This window comes from Ctenopharyngodon idella, chromosome 3 (assembly GCF_019924925.1).
Source record: "Ctenopharyngodon idella isolate HZGC_01 chromosome 3, HZGC01, whole genome shotgun sequence".
Classification (NCBI taxonomy): Eukaryota; Metazoa; Chordata; class Actinopteri; order Cypriniformes; family Xenocyprididae; genus Ctenopharyngodon; species Ctenopharyngodon idella.
The window spans coordinates 14,158,809-14,176,449 of record NC_067222.1 but is presented as its reverse complement, the minus strand read 5'-3'; the positions used below and the strand labels follow the sequence as shown (position 1 = coordinate 14,176,449).

At 36.8% G+C, this 17,641-nt stretch overlaps 2 protein-coding genes across 21 annotated transcripts in view; both read right to left on the bottom strand.

The window, feature by feature from the left end:
- Nucleotides 1-2,394: 2,394 nt before the first annotated feature.
- LOC127509836 (interferon-induced very large GTPase 1-like) overlaps nt 2,395-17,641 on the bottom strand; it is a 33,804-nt gene continuing 18,557 nt past the window's right edge. The window contains exons 9-16 of the mRNA XM_051888914.1: nt 14,969-15,112; nt 14,724-14,858; nt 14,311-14,335; nt 5,418-5,450; nt 5,234-5,272; nt 5,040-5,121; nt 4,762-4,809; nt 2,395-4,666 (exon numbers count right to left, since the gene is read on the bottom strand). The gene's annotated coding sequence lies outside the window, so the exon portion shown is untranslated. The remainder of the gene's footprint in view (nt 4,667-4,761; nt 4,810-5,039; nt 5,122-5,233; nt 5,273-5,417; nt 5,451-14,310; nt 14,336-14,723; nt 14,859-14,968; nt 15,113-17,641) is intronic.
- The window catches only part of LOC127509839 (early endosome antigen 1-like), a 99,187-nt gene continuing 93,606 nt past the window's right edge, over nt 12,061-17,641 (bottom strand). For 4 of the 20 annotated variants that reach the window (XR_007929371.1, XM_051888919.1, XM_051888923.1 and 1 more), the window contains 3 exons: nt 13,766-13,798; nt 13,582-13,620; nt 12,061-13,467 (listed from right to left, as the gene is read on the bottom strand). The gene's annotated coding sequence lies outside the window, so the exon portion shown is untranslated. Of the gene's footprint in view, nt 13,621-13,765; nt 13,799-17,641 lie in introns of all 20 variants that reach the window. The other 16 variants (XM_051888935.1, XM_051888936.1, XM_051888945.1 and 13 more) reach the window with 11 other exon arrangements.

Here is a 17,641-nt window from a genome sequence, read left to right as displayed (position 1 = left end):
CTCTGATTGCTTTGTTTAAAACACACTGACATTTAGAATAAAAGTTCTGTTTTTCGTTCTGCTAAGAAGACCATCGGCCACTTACAACCGCATTAAATGATGCTGAAATCAGGTTATTTCGTTTTTAACACATGCACATTTGATAGCGTGCGCGAACACAGGTGCTCAAGTCGACACATGCGCACTAGAAAGATTCATTCTGATCCAGTCTCTGCGCTTTTTCGCTATAAAAGTTACCATAAAAATGTCTTTGTACTCATTTAAAATAGAGTTAATGGTATCTTACACGAGCGCTCTTCAACACGGGTGACTAGTGTTTGTTGTTGTTCAGACTGTGAAACAACGGCCCGTTTCAGTGTTGACACCTTGTGGACAAACTAAATTAGTGCAAAAACTATTCAAAGCGCGCGTGCACAGTGCCGTGCATTATTTACCTCAATAAACCTGCAATCAGTTCAGAGACAGCTGAAGTGTATTTAAATGTAAATCATAAGGTTTAAGCGAATCGTTGGGTGCAGAGAGCAGAATTACTCCTAGAATAATCTCCTGGATGAATTAAAGCGCGTCTTCGCGGAGTGAGGAGCTGCTGATGGAGGAAATAGTTTCACGGGCAGCACTGACTGCATGTGTGTGTGTGTGTGTGTGTGTGTGTGTGTGTGTCTCAAATCTGCATCCGGAGACCTGAGAGTTACACACACTAATCAAGTCAGTCAGGTTCACATCTCTCGATTTTAACGGAGTTTAACTGGAATGCACGAACTCAATTCTTTGTCTCGTTTCAAACTGTAACTTATACGGTCACACACTACAATGAAGCTGCTTCAGTATACAATACACTATACACATGCATAGGCTACTATAAATGAACCTGTAAGTTATACGGTCAGCTGTTTCAGTAGGCCTGCTTATTTAAGAGACTTTAATCCTGCGAGAGTAAAACATTTCATATTTGCACATTTTCCTTAAATTCTCAAGAATTAATTTCACAATATACTTTCTAATCAAACATATAACATAGACGTCATACCTGCACGCGGATCCGTGGTTAGTCGGTGATGAATGAATGGGTCGCTGCGATCAGAGCCCTTATAACAGTCCACACAGAGGGTGGAGTTAGTTTAGGCCAGGGAGGGGCGGCACTATCGTTGCCATAGAATCAGATATCTGGGGTTTCTGATCCAGCTCCATAGGAATGAGAGGTATGACCACAGAGATTGTATGACATCCGTTTAAATCGGCCCTGGATTAAAGCGTCTCATAAATGATTAAATGTAAATCTAAACGTAAAAGTGTTTGACTTTCCTTGAGCAGTATTGTTGTGGAATAAGTTTTTTTTTTTTTTTTGTCGAATAACTCTTACTGCATGCAAAGCATCTAAAGCGGTATAAAATATTGCCACAGTGACACAGAGAGACCTGTTGAGTCGCCATGTTTGGCTCTCGAGTCATGACTGCAGTCTTTTCAGATTCTTCTGTTTCATAGAAAGCAATATAGTTCAATGATATACAGTATATTGGCCTGTAAGCATGTTAATGAGTGGTCAGAACTGTATATCTTTAGCAAATATATTTGGTGGTGGTAACTTGTCTGTATTTGTTGGCCATTGTGTATTTCAGTGACTTTTTTGGTGATCTAAAATGTGTTTAAATGATGGATTTTAAGTGAAATATGTTAGCCTTGACAGTTTTCCTGTGGCAACATCATTCAGTGCTCTTCCATCTGTACATAAGCTGTTCTTTAGGTATGGTTTCACTCGCAGGTGGTGTTTGTTTCACCACTGTGCATCTTGTCAGATCAGTCTTGCACAATGCTGAAGGAAAGTATTACTCATCATGAGAGAAAATGTCAAGCGGTAGAAACACGGTGGTGGTGGTGAACAGTGCATATCAGTCACTCAAGTCGGATTAATGTGAATAATTGTAGAATAGAGTGATCAAAAGAGGGAATTCAATTTTAAACAGTACAGTAATTCTTATTTATTATAAAATAGGCCTACACTTAAACACTTTGAAGATAATATTTATTATAGGCTGCATGGTTCTTACCATGACACACACTTGAGTGAAAGCCGCTGCAGGTTATAGGCCTAATAACTTTACAAAGAAAGAAAAAAGAAAACCAAGTAACACTCACAATATGCACACATGCTGAAAACCGCTTAAGTTTCTGCTGTTTTGTCTTTTTGCTCGTTTTATTCACAAAATAAATAAATAAATAAATAAATCTCTCAGACGGAAGCGACGAATAACCAAAAAGATGAACTTCAAGCGTTTAAAATCGCCGCGCTGAACTCAAAATAAGATCGTGTCTTTTCTTGTCTAATTACAACAAAATATTTTAGTTTAATATTGTAATTAAAAATGCAAAATACAAACTTAATAACCAGAAACAATCTTTTTGGCTGACATAATTTTATTTTCTAATTAACATGCCTGACGGATGTCAAGTCACCTTTATAGCGCTTAATACAAGACTTTTTCTAAACAGCTTTACGCGACAAAACTTTTGTTCTCATCAGATAGTGTCAGTGCAATCAGATCAATTACTGAATAATAAGTGTCCTTCGAAGCCAAACTGAAATTAAATTTATGATAATATAATATAAATTATGATAATATAAAAATAATATAAGCTAAATGTATGAGGTGGGCCTACAAATACTTTAGTTCAAGTAACTGTTTTGCAGAATAAGTTAATACTTGTTCAAAACGACATTTTAAACAAAGTTTGTACTATTTTGATCAAATGTATTTTCGTTCAATAAATACACTGTCGCTGAAATATGTTTTATATTTTTAAAATACAGACAAACATTAATGATTCGGAATGTTTCTTAAACCTTTTCGGAGGAGATCCGAATCTATATTTCAATCTGTCACCATTGCTGTGGTTTGGAATTGGTACAATGTGCTTGGAAAAAATATGATCAGAAAATCAACGTGCATAATAATTATGCACGCGCTGTCCAGGCCTGTTCCATCAGATTAGAGCAGAATCATGATGATGCTCACGAGCGCGTCAAGAATCAGCCGGATTTCCACGCGCAAACAGTGAAACTCAGTTGTTGACGAAATCGCTGTGGCGTCGTTTTATGGCATCTAGTGTTTTAGGGGATAATTAAATCAAATGCCCTTTTGCCCGCGTGCACCTTTAGCACTGACCATTTAATGCTGACGAGGGATATGGTACCTGCTGCCTGCGATTATAATTGCATAATAATATCATGAGAGTACCGATGTAATTATACAATTTTAGAAATTGCAAAATGCAAAAAAAGTAAATAAAAATAATAATCTTTAAGGGTCACTGAATCATTGTAACGAAATGTCACCGTGTTTCTCAGAGACACGAAAGGTATCAGCTGCATCATGACAGTCTTCAAAAACCAGCTGGAGATATAAGAAACTTGAACATTTGTTTTAAAACATCAATACAAAAGATTAATCTGTATTAAATATACAGTTTACAAATAAAAAGTCCCACTTTTGCTGACTTCACCCTACTGCATAACTCCTATGAAAGCATAGAAGCATATTGTAAACATAGCCTAGCACTTTTTATAGCAACTGACCGTACGAGGTGAAAAAGCTTTTAGACGGAAAACAAATTCATAGAAGCTTTCATAAATGTGACAAACTTTTCACAGATAACAACTCCAGCAACATCTCAGGTGATGGCAGGGTAAGATTTGACATTAATAATACACCGACACCGGTGAGTTCCTGTTAAGATATTTTACCTGCAGATGCGCTCATGCGGATATAGTCCAAAATAACGCTTCTTAAAAACAAACACGCCATAAAACATCTATAAATCATGCTCTTTATATGAAATGCGACGAGGAACTGGTCAAGAAGACCTGAAGGAACAACAGGCTGCAGCGTTCAGCTTTAAGCGCGAACTCAGAAGCGGAAGATCAAATGTCATCGGTGAGTGTTTGGCGCCACCTGCCGGACACTTTTTGATCTGACGCACTGACACTCCTGCTAAAGGCCCAATAAACACTTCATCTGTCTGTACAGAGACACTGAATAAATACATCTCAACAAGACATGAACCTAGTCACATGGTTCATTTTTATTTGGGCAGTAAAATGGTCTATATAGTTTAAAAAAAAAGAAAAAAAAGTTTGATTAAAGTTCATTTTAACTGATCACAAATAACAATTTCATGATTTTTCAAAAATAATAATTAAAAAAAAAAAAATCACATTTAGCATAGCATAGATTTACTTCAGCTACAGTTTACAAAATATTAAAGCATTGAGAATCACAAACATTCTGACAGACTTTGGGAAAACCTTGATGAAAATGATGAATATGAACACTGCTGTCTTCAGGAGAGCTGCTTATGAACTGAACTCATAACACTGATCTGAACTGATCTGAATAATGACACTGTTGTCTTTTAGAGCTTCTTTACAGCAGAATTGAACTGAATCATTATTGTGCTGTTTATTACACTGAAGCTGCTCTGAATGAGTCTGTACTGTATAAAGCTGATTCTGTTAAACCTGTACTGACTCCTGGAGCCTTGACAGAAATGTCTGAGAATATGATCTCAACCTTAAAACTCTTTCATCAGAGTCCCGGCAGATTCAGAATGATTCAGTGAATCAGGAGAATCAGATTTGACCTTCATCAGAGTCCTGTCAGATTCAGGATCCCTGATAGAAACACATAATCATAATCAGAATAAAACATCATCAGTTTGTGCGATTCAGTAAAAGTCTCAATCTTCCTCTCAGTTCGATTCACTCACCTCTTGTCTAAATCATTGCAGACGGACGGCGCTGCCTTCGAAAAACATCTGAGAATAGATAGACACTTTTTAAATATTATTATATCCACCAAAGTACTTTATATTCAGGGAGATTTTAGTTTAAGCCACTGCTTTCATCATTAAATATGACTACAGATAAAAGAGGTCAAATCATAAATGATCATTTCACTCATTGTTAGTCATGGTTTCTATCAATCATAATTGAGCTTTTTTAAATCTATTATGAAGTCTGACACAATTAAAACTTCTGGACTCACCTGAAGATCCTTTTCCGCAGCATGAAACAGAGAAATGCCAAAAGAAAGAAAATCAAGATAACAGAAATCCACCACAACTGATCTAAGAGCCATACAGACAATAAAATCATGAATACATAAACTTGTGAAATCAGATGATCACTAACAATGATGAATCAATTTTAGAAAGAGGTTTAAAGCTCTTGATGTTTGACCTGATTGCTGGAGAGACGAAGTCACTTCATCCAGAACATCTTTAAAACACACAATGATCACAAATATCAGACAATATGACAGAAAACAAAGACCTGTTCACATTCAAACTGGATTGAGTCTGAATCAGATCTGAATCAGTGTTTCATTAGTGAATTAGACACACGTTTATCAGCTGAAACTCACCTGAGTTTGGAGTCACTGCAGTTTCATTCCTCACTGAAAAACACATTCACAATCATCATGATTCACTTACAGAAGATTCACTTCAACACAGAGTTTGATCTGAATCAGGACAGACTGATGTTAGGGATGCACCTATATTAAAATTTTGGCCGATACCTATGATTCTTTATATTTGGAAGCCAATAACCAATATATTGGCCGGTAAATCTAAATCCAAATTTTTATATAAGTTTTGAGAGCCTGATTGCAAAAATAAAAGCTCACAAATATGATGTTCTCATTATAATTTTATGACAGACTTGTGCTGCCCATGTTTCATTAACTGTATTTTCCTTTTTGAAGTGACTCCAATCATATTTCAAGCCATTCAAAACCATCATGGTGAACAGTGTGCATCAGAAGTGTCTCAGCTGAAGGAAATAATACATTATTTATTGACTTTAGTATATCGGCCTAATTTTCTTATCGGGCCGAATAACGATAACATTAAAAATGAACATACAGTATATCAGCTGATTTCGATATGGTGGCAATATATCGAGCATCTCCAATTGTTGTGTTTTACTCTCACCTCTGAACATGGTCTTATGACTGTGAAGAGACTGTAATGAAAGAAAGAAGCATTAGATGTAGTGTTAATGAAAGATTAAATATGAAAGCAGATGAATGATGTGTGGAGAGAGAGATTGAGTTGATTTACTCCTGAAGCATCACAGATGATCTCATGAATCAGATTCACACAGCGAGACGTGACGATATGATCCAATGTGACAGACGTCGCAGGATCACTTAGTTTGTGTGGATTCAATGGATCAGCTACACACTGATCCTAAACAAATAAAAGACAGTCAAATAATGTGTGTGTGTGTGTGTGTGTGTGTGTGTAATGGTGTAGTTTGAGGACAGAAACACACACTCACCCCTGAGAACCAGAACTGCTCACAGTCTCTATTGTGTGTTTGATTCAGTGAATCAGAAGGAAGTTTGAACACAAAACCATCTGCAGTCTGAATCTCTTCACACATCACAGAGATGTTGTACATGTTTCAGCTCAGAGGAAGCTGTTGTACAAAGTACAGAACTAATTATTGCATATTATATGGCACGACAAGTGTATTATTAGAGCAAACATTTAAAAACGCAAGGAAAAGGTGCAATGATGTGCATTTAAAGCGGTGAAATTTTTAGCCTCACCTTCCTCAATTTTTCTTAATCATTAATTTCTCTTCTATAATAATTCTTAAAATAACTTTAAAAACACACAAAATTATGTTTTGAAGACTACATTCAAAAATACATTCAGAAGTGCATTTCACTGCTGTATTTTACTGATCAACGGCAAATAAACATTTCTCATTGACACCCATTCTAAAATATAGTAAAAAATATAAGCGAGTCAATAATGCTGCCTTCACGTGCTCTCGGAATTATTGTAAGTGCAAGTTTCCTAGGTAAAAAATTGCACATGAACGCCCTCCCATTTTGAAACTTAAATGCGATGAGCTCGTAATCACGACTTCAGAAGTGGGAATTATCAAATTTCCGATAGCACGTGAAGGCAGCATTACTCCCGAAAAATGACGTGCACGCGCCTGAAAGCGGAAGAATTATTTCATTCAACAAGGTGTCTTTACACTGGCAAACTTGTTTTCCACTAAATGAGTTATTTATGGTTAAATATGCTATAACAACGGGTGCGATACACGAACATGTAACCGGGCACACTCCACCCGCTCCGAGCGGTATTAGAGGTTTCGGTTTAACTGTGACCGTGTTAAGTTGTGACTTACGCCAGATGTGAACGATCGTTCTCCACTACATGATGCTGGTATTATTGTAAATATTAAAAAAATAAGTGATGCCATTACTTGTTATGGCAAAAGTTTGTTTAGCGAAAGCGGCAATAAAGTCGGGTACTTGTTATGGGACTCGATAAGTGGTTTAATTTAACCAAAAAGTAAACCACTTATCGTTATAGCGTCTTACCTCGACGAGCTATCACATGGAGACAAAATACATGAGGATTTTGATGTACAAATCATTCAAAGTCAGTCATTGTGGGAAGTGTTGGGCTCATGTTAACTTGTATCTCACGCTCACAAGCTGATATATATAGTCACATTACATTGTACGACACCTGAATGACATTTTCTCGTCAAAATGCATGCTGCTCCCTACATGACATAATAGCCTACTTCATAAATCACCGGTCCATTTACCTGTATTTTACACTAAAACATAAATTAATGCAAATTGCCGGTTTGGACAAAACAGAATGAAAGTGGTTCGAAAAAATGAACCTTCCCAGTTATTATCAGCATGTTTGCAAACGAGTTTTACTGTAAGAAATCTTGATAATTGGGTTTAAACAGAGATCTTCCCCAGCATAAATGTATTCGCACAAGAACATCACGGCGCTTTATTTACACTCAGAGCATCGAGCATCCTATAATAATAGTTCGGTAAATATTTATAAATAAATAAATATATATATATATATATATATATATATATATATATATATATATATATATATATAACGGCAAATATAAATAAAAAAAAACTCTAAAATGATAATAAATCGTGATTCAAAAGCACCTACCGTAGCTGTGGTGAAACTGAGTAAAAACTGACGATGTGGACAACTGTCAGTGTGAGAATCATCTGCCTCTTGTTGGGCTTTAATAGTTTCCTTCCTTGCTTGCTTGATATTCTTGCGCTGCACCGTCCGCGCCAAATCATTATTAGCACAATAGTGTAGTATCAAGATGATCAGGACACTTGTGTTCGTAACACATAACTGAATGATAATGTTTATGGCAATGAAAGATCCCTAAGAGGCGAGCTTATTTAATAAAAACGAGTTATACATGGAACTATCAGTCATCGCGGACTTACTCGTCTCCGCGGAGATGTGGTAAAAAGGCACATGTGCACGAGGGAGGAGGCGGGGGGAAAAAAAACAAAAAAAACAAAACAATGTGCTGCAATTCCGAGAATCAGTGTCGCACACATACTTCCCTCTAGTGGTCACTTTTATTATCTCACTATGTTCTTACATGTTGCATAATATAGGCCTACATCTTCAAATGTTCATAAGTTTCATTTAAAAAAAAAAAAAAACGAATTTCAACGTTGAAACCTGATGATTATTCCTGCTGCTGTGACCACAGTTTTACACTTCAAGGTAGCCTATAGATTACTACAATGGAGCTGCTTCAGTACACAATGTACACCTACACATACATGTACATTATAGACAATTTATATAGCCTATCCAAAACAGTAAGAGTATCAAAATATGCTGATGCTTTTTGATTCCATAACATATCATCTATTCCTTTAAGAATAATAATAATAATAATAACAACAGTTGTTATTCCACGTTATACAGCAAATTCTATTTTTATGACTGGAATCCAGGTGCGCATTAATTCGTCAAGTAGCCATACCTGCAGCACGGGGATCCGGTGTTTAGGTGTCTGCGATCGGAATTATTCAACTCACAGAGAGAGTCTGATTTACTGTGTGTGTGTGGGCATTTGACCCCGCGCTTGTGCTGTAGAATCATATATGGGCATGTTCCTGCTCATGCTAAGTGCAGTGGCACTCCCCGTCTCAGTTCACCCACACGATGTATCAGAATTCAACTAAAGTCACAACAACAGGTTATGCGCGCACCCGTGCTTCAGCCAACCAGTGCGCAGCCGAACATAACGGGCTGAAATACAGATTTTATCGGGGAATTGAAATGTAACGTCATTCACAGACTGCGGTGTTTGGCTTCCCTTGAGCAGTAATTGTTTTTACGGTGTAAAAGAACAATCTCCTATGCGTTTTACAGCTCTGCGCCATTTGCAATGTATGACTACTAAACACAATAAGTCACACGAATATACTAGAATATACTCTAGCAAAATACTGTAAAATAAGTTTCGACTAACTCTTACTGCATGTACTCAAAAGTGGCATAAAAACAAGTTTTTATATGGGGTTGAAAAGTCTTTGTGTAGACATAGAAAACAAGACCAACAAAAGTGTATTCACCTGTAAGCTATCTTCAGAGGAGGAAAATCAAGAACCGCAGATTCTCCTGCTTATTTCCACAGTGACACAGAGAGAGAGACCTGTTGAATCCTCATCTGTTTGCTCATCATGACTGCAATCTCTGGCTCTCAGGGACACAATGTCCACTTATCAAGAAACTACTACATCTAATTCTTCTTTATAGGCTTATGTTTCATAGAAAGCAATATTGTTCAACAATATACAGTTTATTGGCCTGTAAGCATGTTAATGAGTGGTCAGAACTGTAATTATATCTTTAGCAAATATATTTGGTGGTGGTATCATGGTAACTTGTCTGTGTTTGTTGGACATTGTGTATTTCAGTGACTTTGGTGATCTTAAATATGTTTATATGATAGATATTGAGTCGAATATGTTGGTCTTGACAGTTTTCATTCTTGTTTAAGGTGGTAACATCACTTGAAGGTCTTTTGTTGCCTCACATCTTTACAGCTGTGTATCTGGTCTTTCTTGCACAATATTGAGGGAACGTATTACTCATCATGTTTTGCCTGGGGGAAATGCCAAGTGGTAAAGAAACACAAGTGGTATGCATAAAAGGTGGATAGAGTAAAAATGCACATAGTTTTAAACATGCACATAGTGCTTTACTAATCAACCGAATATATTTGTAGACTTTTTACTCAATCCTTTGTACAGTTTATGAATAAGTTTTACATTTCAAAATAACTTTATAGCAGATAATTGTGAGAAAATGCTCAAAATTTGAGATGAAAAGTGCCAAAATGAAAGCAAATAAAGTTACAACAATCCCAGTCTCATCTTCTGATGAGAATATACTGTAGTGTCTCCTGAACATCCATCAGATCAGCTTTACTGACGACCAGTGTGTAAAACACTGAACATTAACCAGTGTTAACAGATACAACTTTTGATTGCAATAATGTATTAGTAAATGTTGAGATTAACATTAGGATTAATAAACGCTGTAGAAGTGTTCATTTTTTCTTCATGTGAAGGAATGTAGTTAACTAATGTTTACAAATTAAACCTTATTGTAAAGTGTTTTTTTCTGCTGATTATATAATGAAAACAAAATATGAAAATGTATTTTAAATTAATCTCTAAAATTATGTGAAGAAATGTACGCTATGTACCTTCCCGTTTTTATCTCAGACGATTAACATCACTTGAGAGAGAGTGAGAGAGAGAGAGAGCAATGGAGAAATGAAGTGTGAGACACTCATGTGGTGCAACTGCGGTTTGTGTCACCAAATTAACCTCAACACTTCCTCTAAACACACTCACTGTAATCTATTCATGTCACCTATAACTGAGGTCAGAAAGTATGGCATCTTCTGTTAAATGATGGTCATATGATTACTTAAACATCAGTGACACATTACTTATCATGTTTTGGCTTTAGCTTCAGTTAAAGTTGTGTGTAGTGAAACTCTGTTAACTCTTTTTGACGCTTCTGCTTGACCTACAACACTGAACAAGCTCACATTTACTGACATGAGCTGATGCTGACAGTTCAAACCCTACGAGAAACACATATCTATCTACAGACAGCAGCAGAGACACTCTCCTCTGGAAACACACGAGTGTTTGTTCAATAAACTCGAACGTGACAAAAAAAATTCTTCTGGAAGAATCAAATGTGAGTAGAAACAACAGCAAATGAATTCATGTCACCTTCAGCAGTCTGAAAGTCTCAGAATTCAAATTATGAGCCATATAAACTGCTGAAATATTCAAACAATACTGTCTTTACAAAGTTTTATGACTTTGTTTTTTTTTTATATGCTCTGAAATTTGCTACGTTATACATTAAAAACAGTGTAACAAATTACTGTATTCCCAAGTTACTTCTTAATATCAGTCACATGCGATGCTTATATATGTGGACAAAACATCAAAAGCACCGAACAGACTGGCTGTTTGTGTCTGTTGTGCTCTTATATTTTCAGGTTAAACTGCAGTTTTTACCCCTGACATATAGACTGTAAAGTATGTACATAAGCTCAGTCACCCTTTTCTCCAATTTAAAGTGCAACACACAAAGTAAAAATGCACATCGATTGACCCATGAACCATCAAGGTAAGATGGCAGAAAATTTTGTTATTTTCCTGTTTATTACCGTGAAGCTGCTTTGAAACAGTCTGCATTGTATAAAACACTGATATTGAGTGAGAGCACACAGTTCCTTACTTCATTACCTGTGCATGACAAAAAAGTAAGGTAGGCTTGTATTTAAGCACACAAACGTGCGATTTAAGTTTTCAATCCTAACTAAACACAGGACCACCGTTCTTGATGAAAGTCACAACTCAACCACACAGAAGACCTGCATTCACTGTTGCCTCCAACCTGAACAAACACCCACCTCTTCATCACACCCGTGACCACATCACCCACATGACTTCCAGGAATGAACAGGAAGGTGCAGACATCTCACAGGACTCACCAGCATGAGCAGCAACAGCACTGACTGAGGGAATTACGTCAGATGGCCGTGGTGTTAACCAGTAATAAACTACATTATAACGTGGCCTCAAAAAAAAACAAAAAAAAAAAACAACAACAATCAAACAATAGTCTGGATCTATATGCAGATAAAAAAGGTGTTTAATTGCTCCAATCATGAGACATGTCCATAACTTGACCAATAAAACACATGACATGTAGGTTCAAGACCTTGATACGTAACCACATGAAAGGCACACGTACAAACAAACAATAATACACACAAGCACATGGTTAAATAACTGAGAAAACAACAAGCAACACTTGGAAATAATTAGCATGAACAAAAAGAACTACAAATACCATGAAAAGAACTACAAAAGAACAACTAAAACAAAGATTTGTTTCTTTTCAGAACAAATCACAAAGATGATTGTGATGATTGTTTAAAAAACACATTTATTCAGTACACACGAATGCCGAACCAAAAATGTTTTGTATAAATATTTGTACTGTTACACCCCTACAGAGAAGAAGAGAATGTTTTTCTAATAAAGTGCCTTGCTTTAAGCTTGTGGGTTCATTAAGTGCATGCAGAACAAGTGTCTTCAGCTGCTTCTTGAAGGTCGTATGGAGGCCAGCTGCTCATTTCAACAGAGAGGAACAGAGACAGTGAAAGGTCTGGAAATCTACTTTTACTTCGTTGTGAAGGAAAAACAAGGTGCTGTAAGGCGAGTACATATTAAAAATGAGCCGTGATGTTGAGCATCAGATGGTGATCATCATCTGGACACTGAAGATTCCTGCAGTGAACAAGGATCATCAGGTCCAACCTTCAGATCCCTGCGTGAAACACATTCAGATTCAGTTTGGATTCATCCGTCTCAGCTGTAGGTTACTTCATCATCCATCTGTGAAATGATCATGTGATTCAGTGAAACACAGTTCAAGCCTTTCTCTCAGTTTGATTCACTCACCTGTTCTCTGGATCATCCTCATGCTCACAGATGAGCCGCGCTTACCTCTGAAAACAACAGACTGACACTTATTATTGCATACTTTAGTTTCTAGGTGATTTTGTTTTGGAACCTTCAGAAAACTTTAACTTGATTTTTCTTAAAACTGACTTTGCTGACTATGTACTTCAAACAGATGTAGCCTAGTCATTTTTTGTCAAATCATACGACATTTTGAAGGTTTTTCGACAGAGAATGTGAAAATAACAATAACTCATTTTTGAAAATTTGCTCATTGCGACTCATTTTGCCAGCACGGGTCACATATATAAATTCATTATCTAGAAATCTGTTTACCAATGTGACAGATTCATAAAAAAATGTTAAAGCTGATTAAATGAATGAAAATGTTGATGACAAATGAATGAAATTGATGATGACATGAGCTCTTGTGAACTAGTGTCAGATGTAAAGACTGAAGTACGATGTTAGGAAAGATCAGTCTGGACTCACCTGAAGATCCTTCTACGCAGCATGAAACAGAGAAATGCCAGAAGAAAGATGATGACGAGAACAGAAATCCACCACAAGTGATCTATACGAGCCATTGGCAATAAAATCATGAATACATAAACCAGTGAAATCAGATGATCACTAACAATGATGAATCAATATTAGAGTTTAGGGTTTGAATCTCTTGATGTTTCACCTGAGAGCTGGAGAGACGGAGTCACTTCATCCAGAACATCTTTAAAACACACAATGATCACAAATATCAGACAATATGACATAAAACAAAGACCTGTTCACATTCAAACTGGATTGAGTCTGAATCAGATCTGAATCAGTATTTTATTAGTGAATTAGACACACGTTTATCAGCTGAAACTCACCTGAGTTTGGAGTCGCTGCAGTTTCATTCCTCACTGAAAAACACATTCACAATCATCATGATTCACTTAGAGAAGATTCACTTCAACACAGAGTTTGATCTGAATCAGGACAGATTCACTTCAACACAGAGTTTGATCTGAATCAGGACAGATTCACTTCAACACAGAGTTTGATCTGAATCAGAACAGATTCACTTCAACACAGAGTTTGATCTGAATCAGAACAGATGTGTGTGTCTCTTTTAATGAACATCTGCAATCATGTCGAGGCAGATTCACATAGTAATGAATGTGTTTGAAGTGTATCAGAAGTGAATCTCAGTCATCATTTCCTCTCCTTCATGTCACTCCAAACCTCTGTGACTTTAATTTCATGGACCAAAACCACAGAGGTTTCCTTTAAACAAATATCTGCTTTTGTGTTTGACAGAGGAAAGAAAGTCATTCAGGTTTGGAATGACATGAAGATATTTCAGTATGAAGTGTCACTTTAAGGATCATCTGTCCATCATAAACATCATCATAAGAATTAAAGTGTCTCTCACCTCTGAACACGGTCTCATGTGTGATCTGGAATGAAAGAAAGCAACGTTTATAGTGTTCATGAAGGACTAATTACTGTGTGAGTTTATAGTGTTCATGTTGAACTGCAGCTCTAATGATTCATAATTAAATTAAAAAAACAAGATCAACATTTCTGTGTTTAAAGGGGTGATGAACTGAGAAATCAAATTTTCCTTGAGCTTTTGACATATAAGAGGTCATCATACTATAAGAATATCCTGTAAGTTTCAGAACTGAAAACTTCCTTGTTAGTCCAATAAAAGCTTTTATTGACACCAGGGGCCAGTTGCATAAACTTAGTCATTATATTAAAGCTGTGTCTTAAAACAACGCAGTTCATGACCCTTTTAAATATGAAAACAGATGAATGTTGAGAGAGATTGAGTTGATTTACTCCTTTAGAATGACACTGAATCTCATGATGAAGTTGATCCACACAGTGAGAAGTGACGAGACATTCAGATGAGACTGAAATAACAGGATACATCCGTTTGTGTGGATCTGATGGATCTGCTAACAGACGCCCGTCCTGAACAAATCAAACACAAGAGGATCAAGTATTGTGTACTGCCAGAGAGATCTGTTTATCTGCATGCATGCATGCATGCGTGTGTGTGTGTGTGTGTGTGTAACAGTCACCTTTGTATACCAGCTCTGTTCGCAGTCAGGATCATTGAGTGTGTGATTCAGAATCACAGGCAGAATCTTGTACATAAACCCCACTGTTGTCTGAATCTCTCCACACGTCATGTTGATAGACATGATTCAACTCAAATGAAGAACCTGTTAAAATCACAGACCAAATCACTACATTATATTACTAGTGCATGACAAGGGTTTTCTTGGAATAAACATTTAAATGTTTCTGAAAAAGGTCACTTAACAATGAAAAGGTTAAGAGAATCACTTTCTATAATTTATCATATGCAAATACGCTTATGAATTTCTAAAGAGCATGTGTGGAACTGTGTCACCATTATGTTCTGTTCATGGACTTTCAGTTTGTTGTCACTCCTGTCTCGTGTTTCCTGTTCCACTTTACCGCCACTCATCAGTCACCATGGACACTAACAATTCTCACAGCTGTTCGTCATTTACCTTTGTGTATTTAAGTTCCTACCGGAGTTCAGTTCATTGTCCGGTATCGTCTATGTTATGTGTATGTGTTGCTACCCGTTCGTCTGTCTGTTGGATCTGTGATATATTAAACTATTTATTGGATTATCTTCGTCTTCCTCGTCTGTTTGCCAGCAGCCATACGTGACACTATGTAAGCATTTCAAAGAGCTGCTAAATTTTGTCACAGGTTGTGTTGACGATATTGAGGCAGTCTTTTATAAATCCACATAAAGAGAGCAGCGTATATTCCACATCCAAACATAAACAAGACCCGGAAACAATGAACAGAAACAGGGGAACTTAAATACAGGTGCAGATCACAACAAAACCTGCCCAATTGGTCCTCAAAACTAGCCCAATCGCATTCCAGGGACTAAATGTCACGTTATTTTGAGTCGTGAAAACCGTGGACTTGGCAACACTGGTGCAGATGAGGTGATTAATGACACACAGCTGACAGCAATAAAGACTCAAATCAGTATCCATGACAACAAACTAGTGGCATGAAATCGTGCAAACAGGAAGTCCAAACTGAGGGTCTGTTTATATGACACCGTTTTCAACTAAACACGAAAAACTTTTTATGCATTTTTGGCCCTTCATTTACACAACAACGTCGTTTTGGTGCCCTGAAAATACAAATTTTTGAAAACGTGTTTCAAAGTGCAAGTTTTCAAAAATGATATACCGTTGTCATCTCCGTGTAAACTGCAAAAGCGTGAATCTATGACAACAGTCATGGCATGCACATGTGTATTACATGTTTAGTCTATTCACCTTATTTTTCAAAGCGAAGGTAAGGTGTTTTCTGTTAGTGTGTGAGACTTTCAATTTATTAGCCGCTATAGGGAAATAATGAGAAGAATATCAAAGTGCAGCAAACTGTAAAATAAGGTGGATAGGCACGTGTGTTTGGCGCGAGTGCTCTGTGAAATAATGCGTGTATGCGCAGGCGCGTAGTCTTTCTTTACAGAGTGACATCGCCAACTACTTTCTGGCATGTGTAATACAGCGTTTTTAGTCATTTTCTCAGATCCGTGTGAACAGGGATAGTTTTGATAATGTTGTCATCTGTACAAAGAAAACTTTTCCGTTTTTAGTAGTAAACGTGAAACTGTGACACATTTAAGCGGATTACACTACATCAAACGTTGCACAGACTAGTGTGTGTGTGTGTGTGTGTGTGTGTGTGTATAGATATATCCCAGCAAGCAATAGCCGTCATTTCACCGTCTCGGTTAACTATAGACCCGATATAGTCTGGCTATGTGTAACCCACTTTTAGCCAAAATAATCTTTAATTTGGTTACATGTCGTTTTTGCCAAAATAACTTGCGAGATGTATGATATTGCATCATGTAAGCAAAGTCAACAGTGATTACAAGGTGTTTGGTTTAATATCTTTGACATGTTCTATTGCATAGGCTGTGCGTAGCCACGATTTAGCTCATAGTGAGGCCGGCTATTTGTAGCCCACCTATAGTCAATCCTGATTTCGTGGCATTTCATGACATGGTCTGTAGTCACGATTTAGCTCTGAATTAGATAGGCTATGTGCAGTCTGCTTTTAGTCCACCCGGCGAAATCGAGGCAATTTTTACGACTTGGCTACAGCCCTGATTCAGACCAGCAATGATTGTAACCAAAATAGCGTTAAGTAATTTTCGGCCACAAAGCTTGTGGGATTCATGATATACCATCAAATGCAAGTATACATTTGAAACAGCATATTTTTTGCTGTCACACAGTCCTACACATTCTACGATATATATATATATATATATATATATATATATATATATATATATATATATATATATAACACCACACACATATATGACTGTCTTTAATTTTAAGTTAAATAAAAATTTACAATTACAATTCTCAACCGCTAGATGGCAACTGTGGCTCTACTGAGACATGACCACTGGCAACGCGAGACTTGAAAGTTAGCTCTCGATCACTGTTGCCAGATCTCGCGATAAACATTTTCGCCATTTTACGACTGTTGGAGACGGAAAGCAAGCAACAGCAAATGTTAAAGGAAATTCTTTCCTGTTTTTGGTCTTGTAAGTATCTGTTTTTCATTTTGACATGCGTTCATTATTTGTGTACATCATGTGTTATCATGTGTAGGAACCGTGACATTTTAATGGGACTCAGAGTAAGCCATGTTGTGGTTAGATTAACATG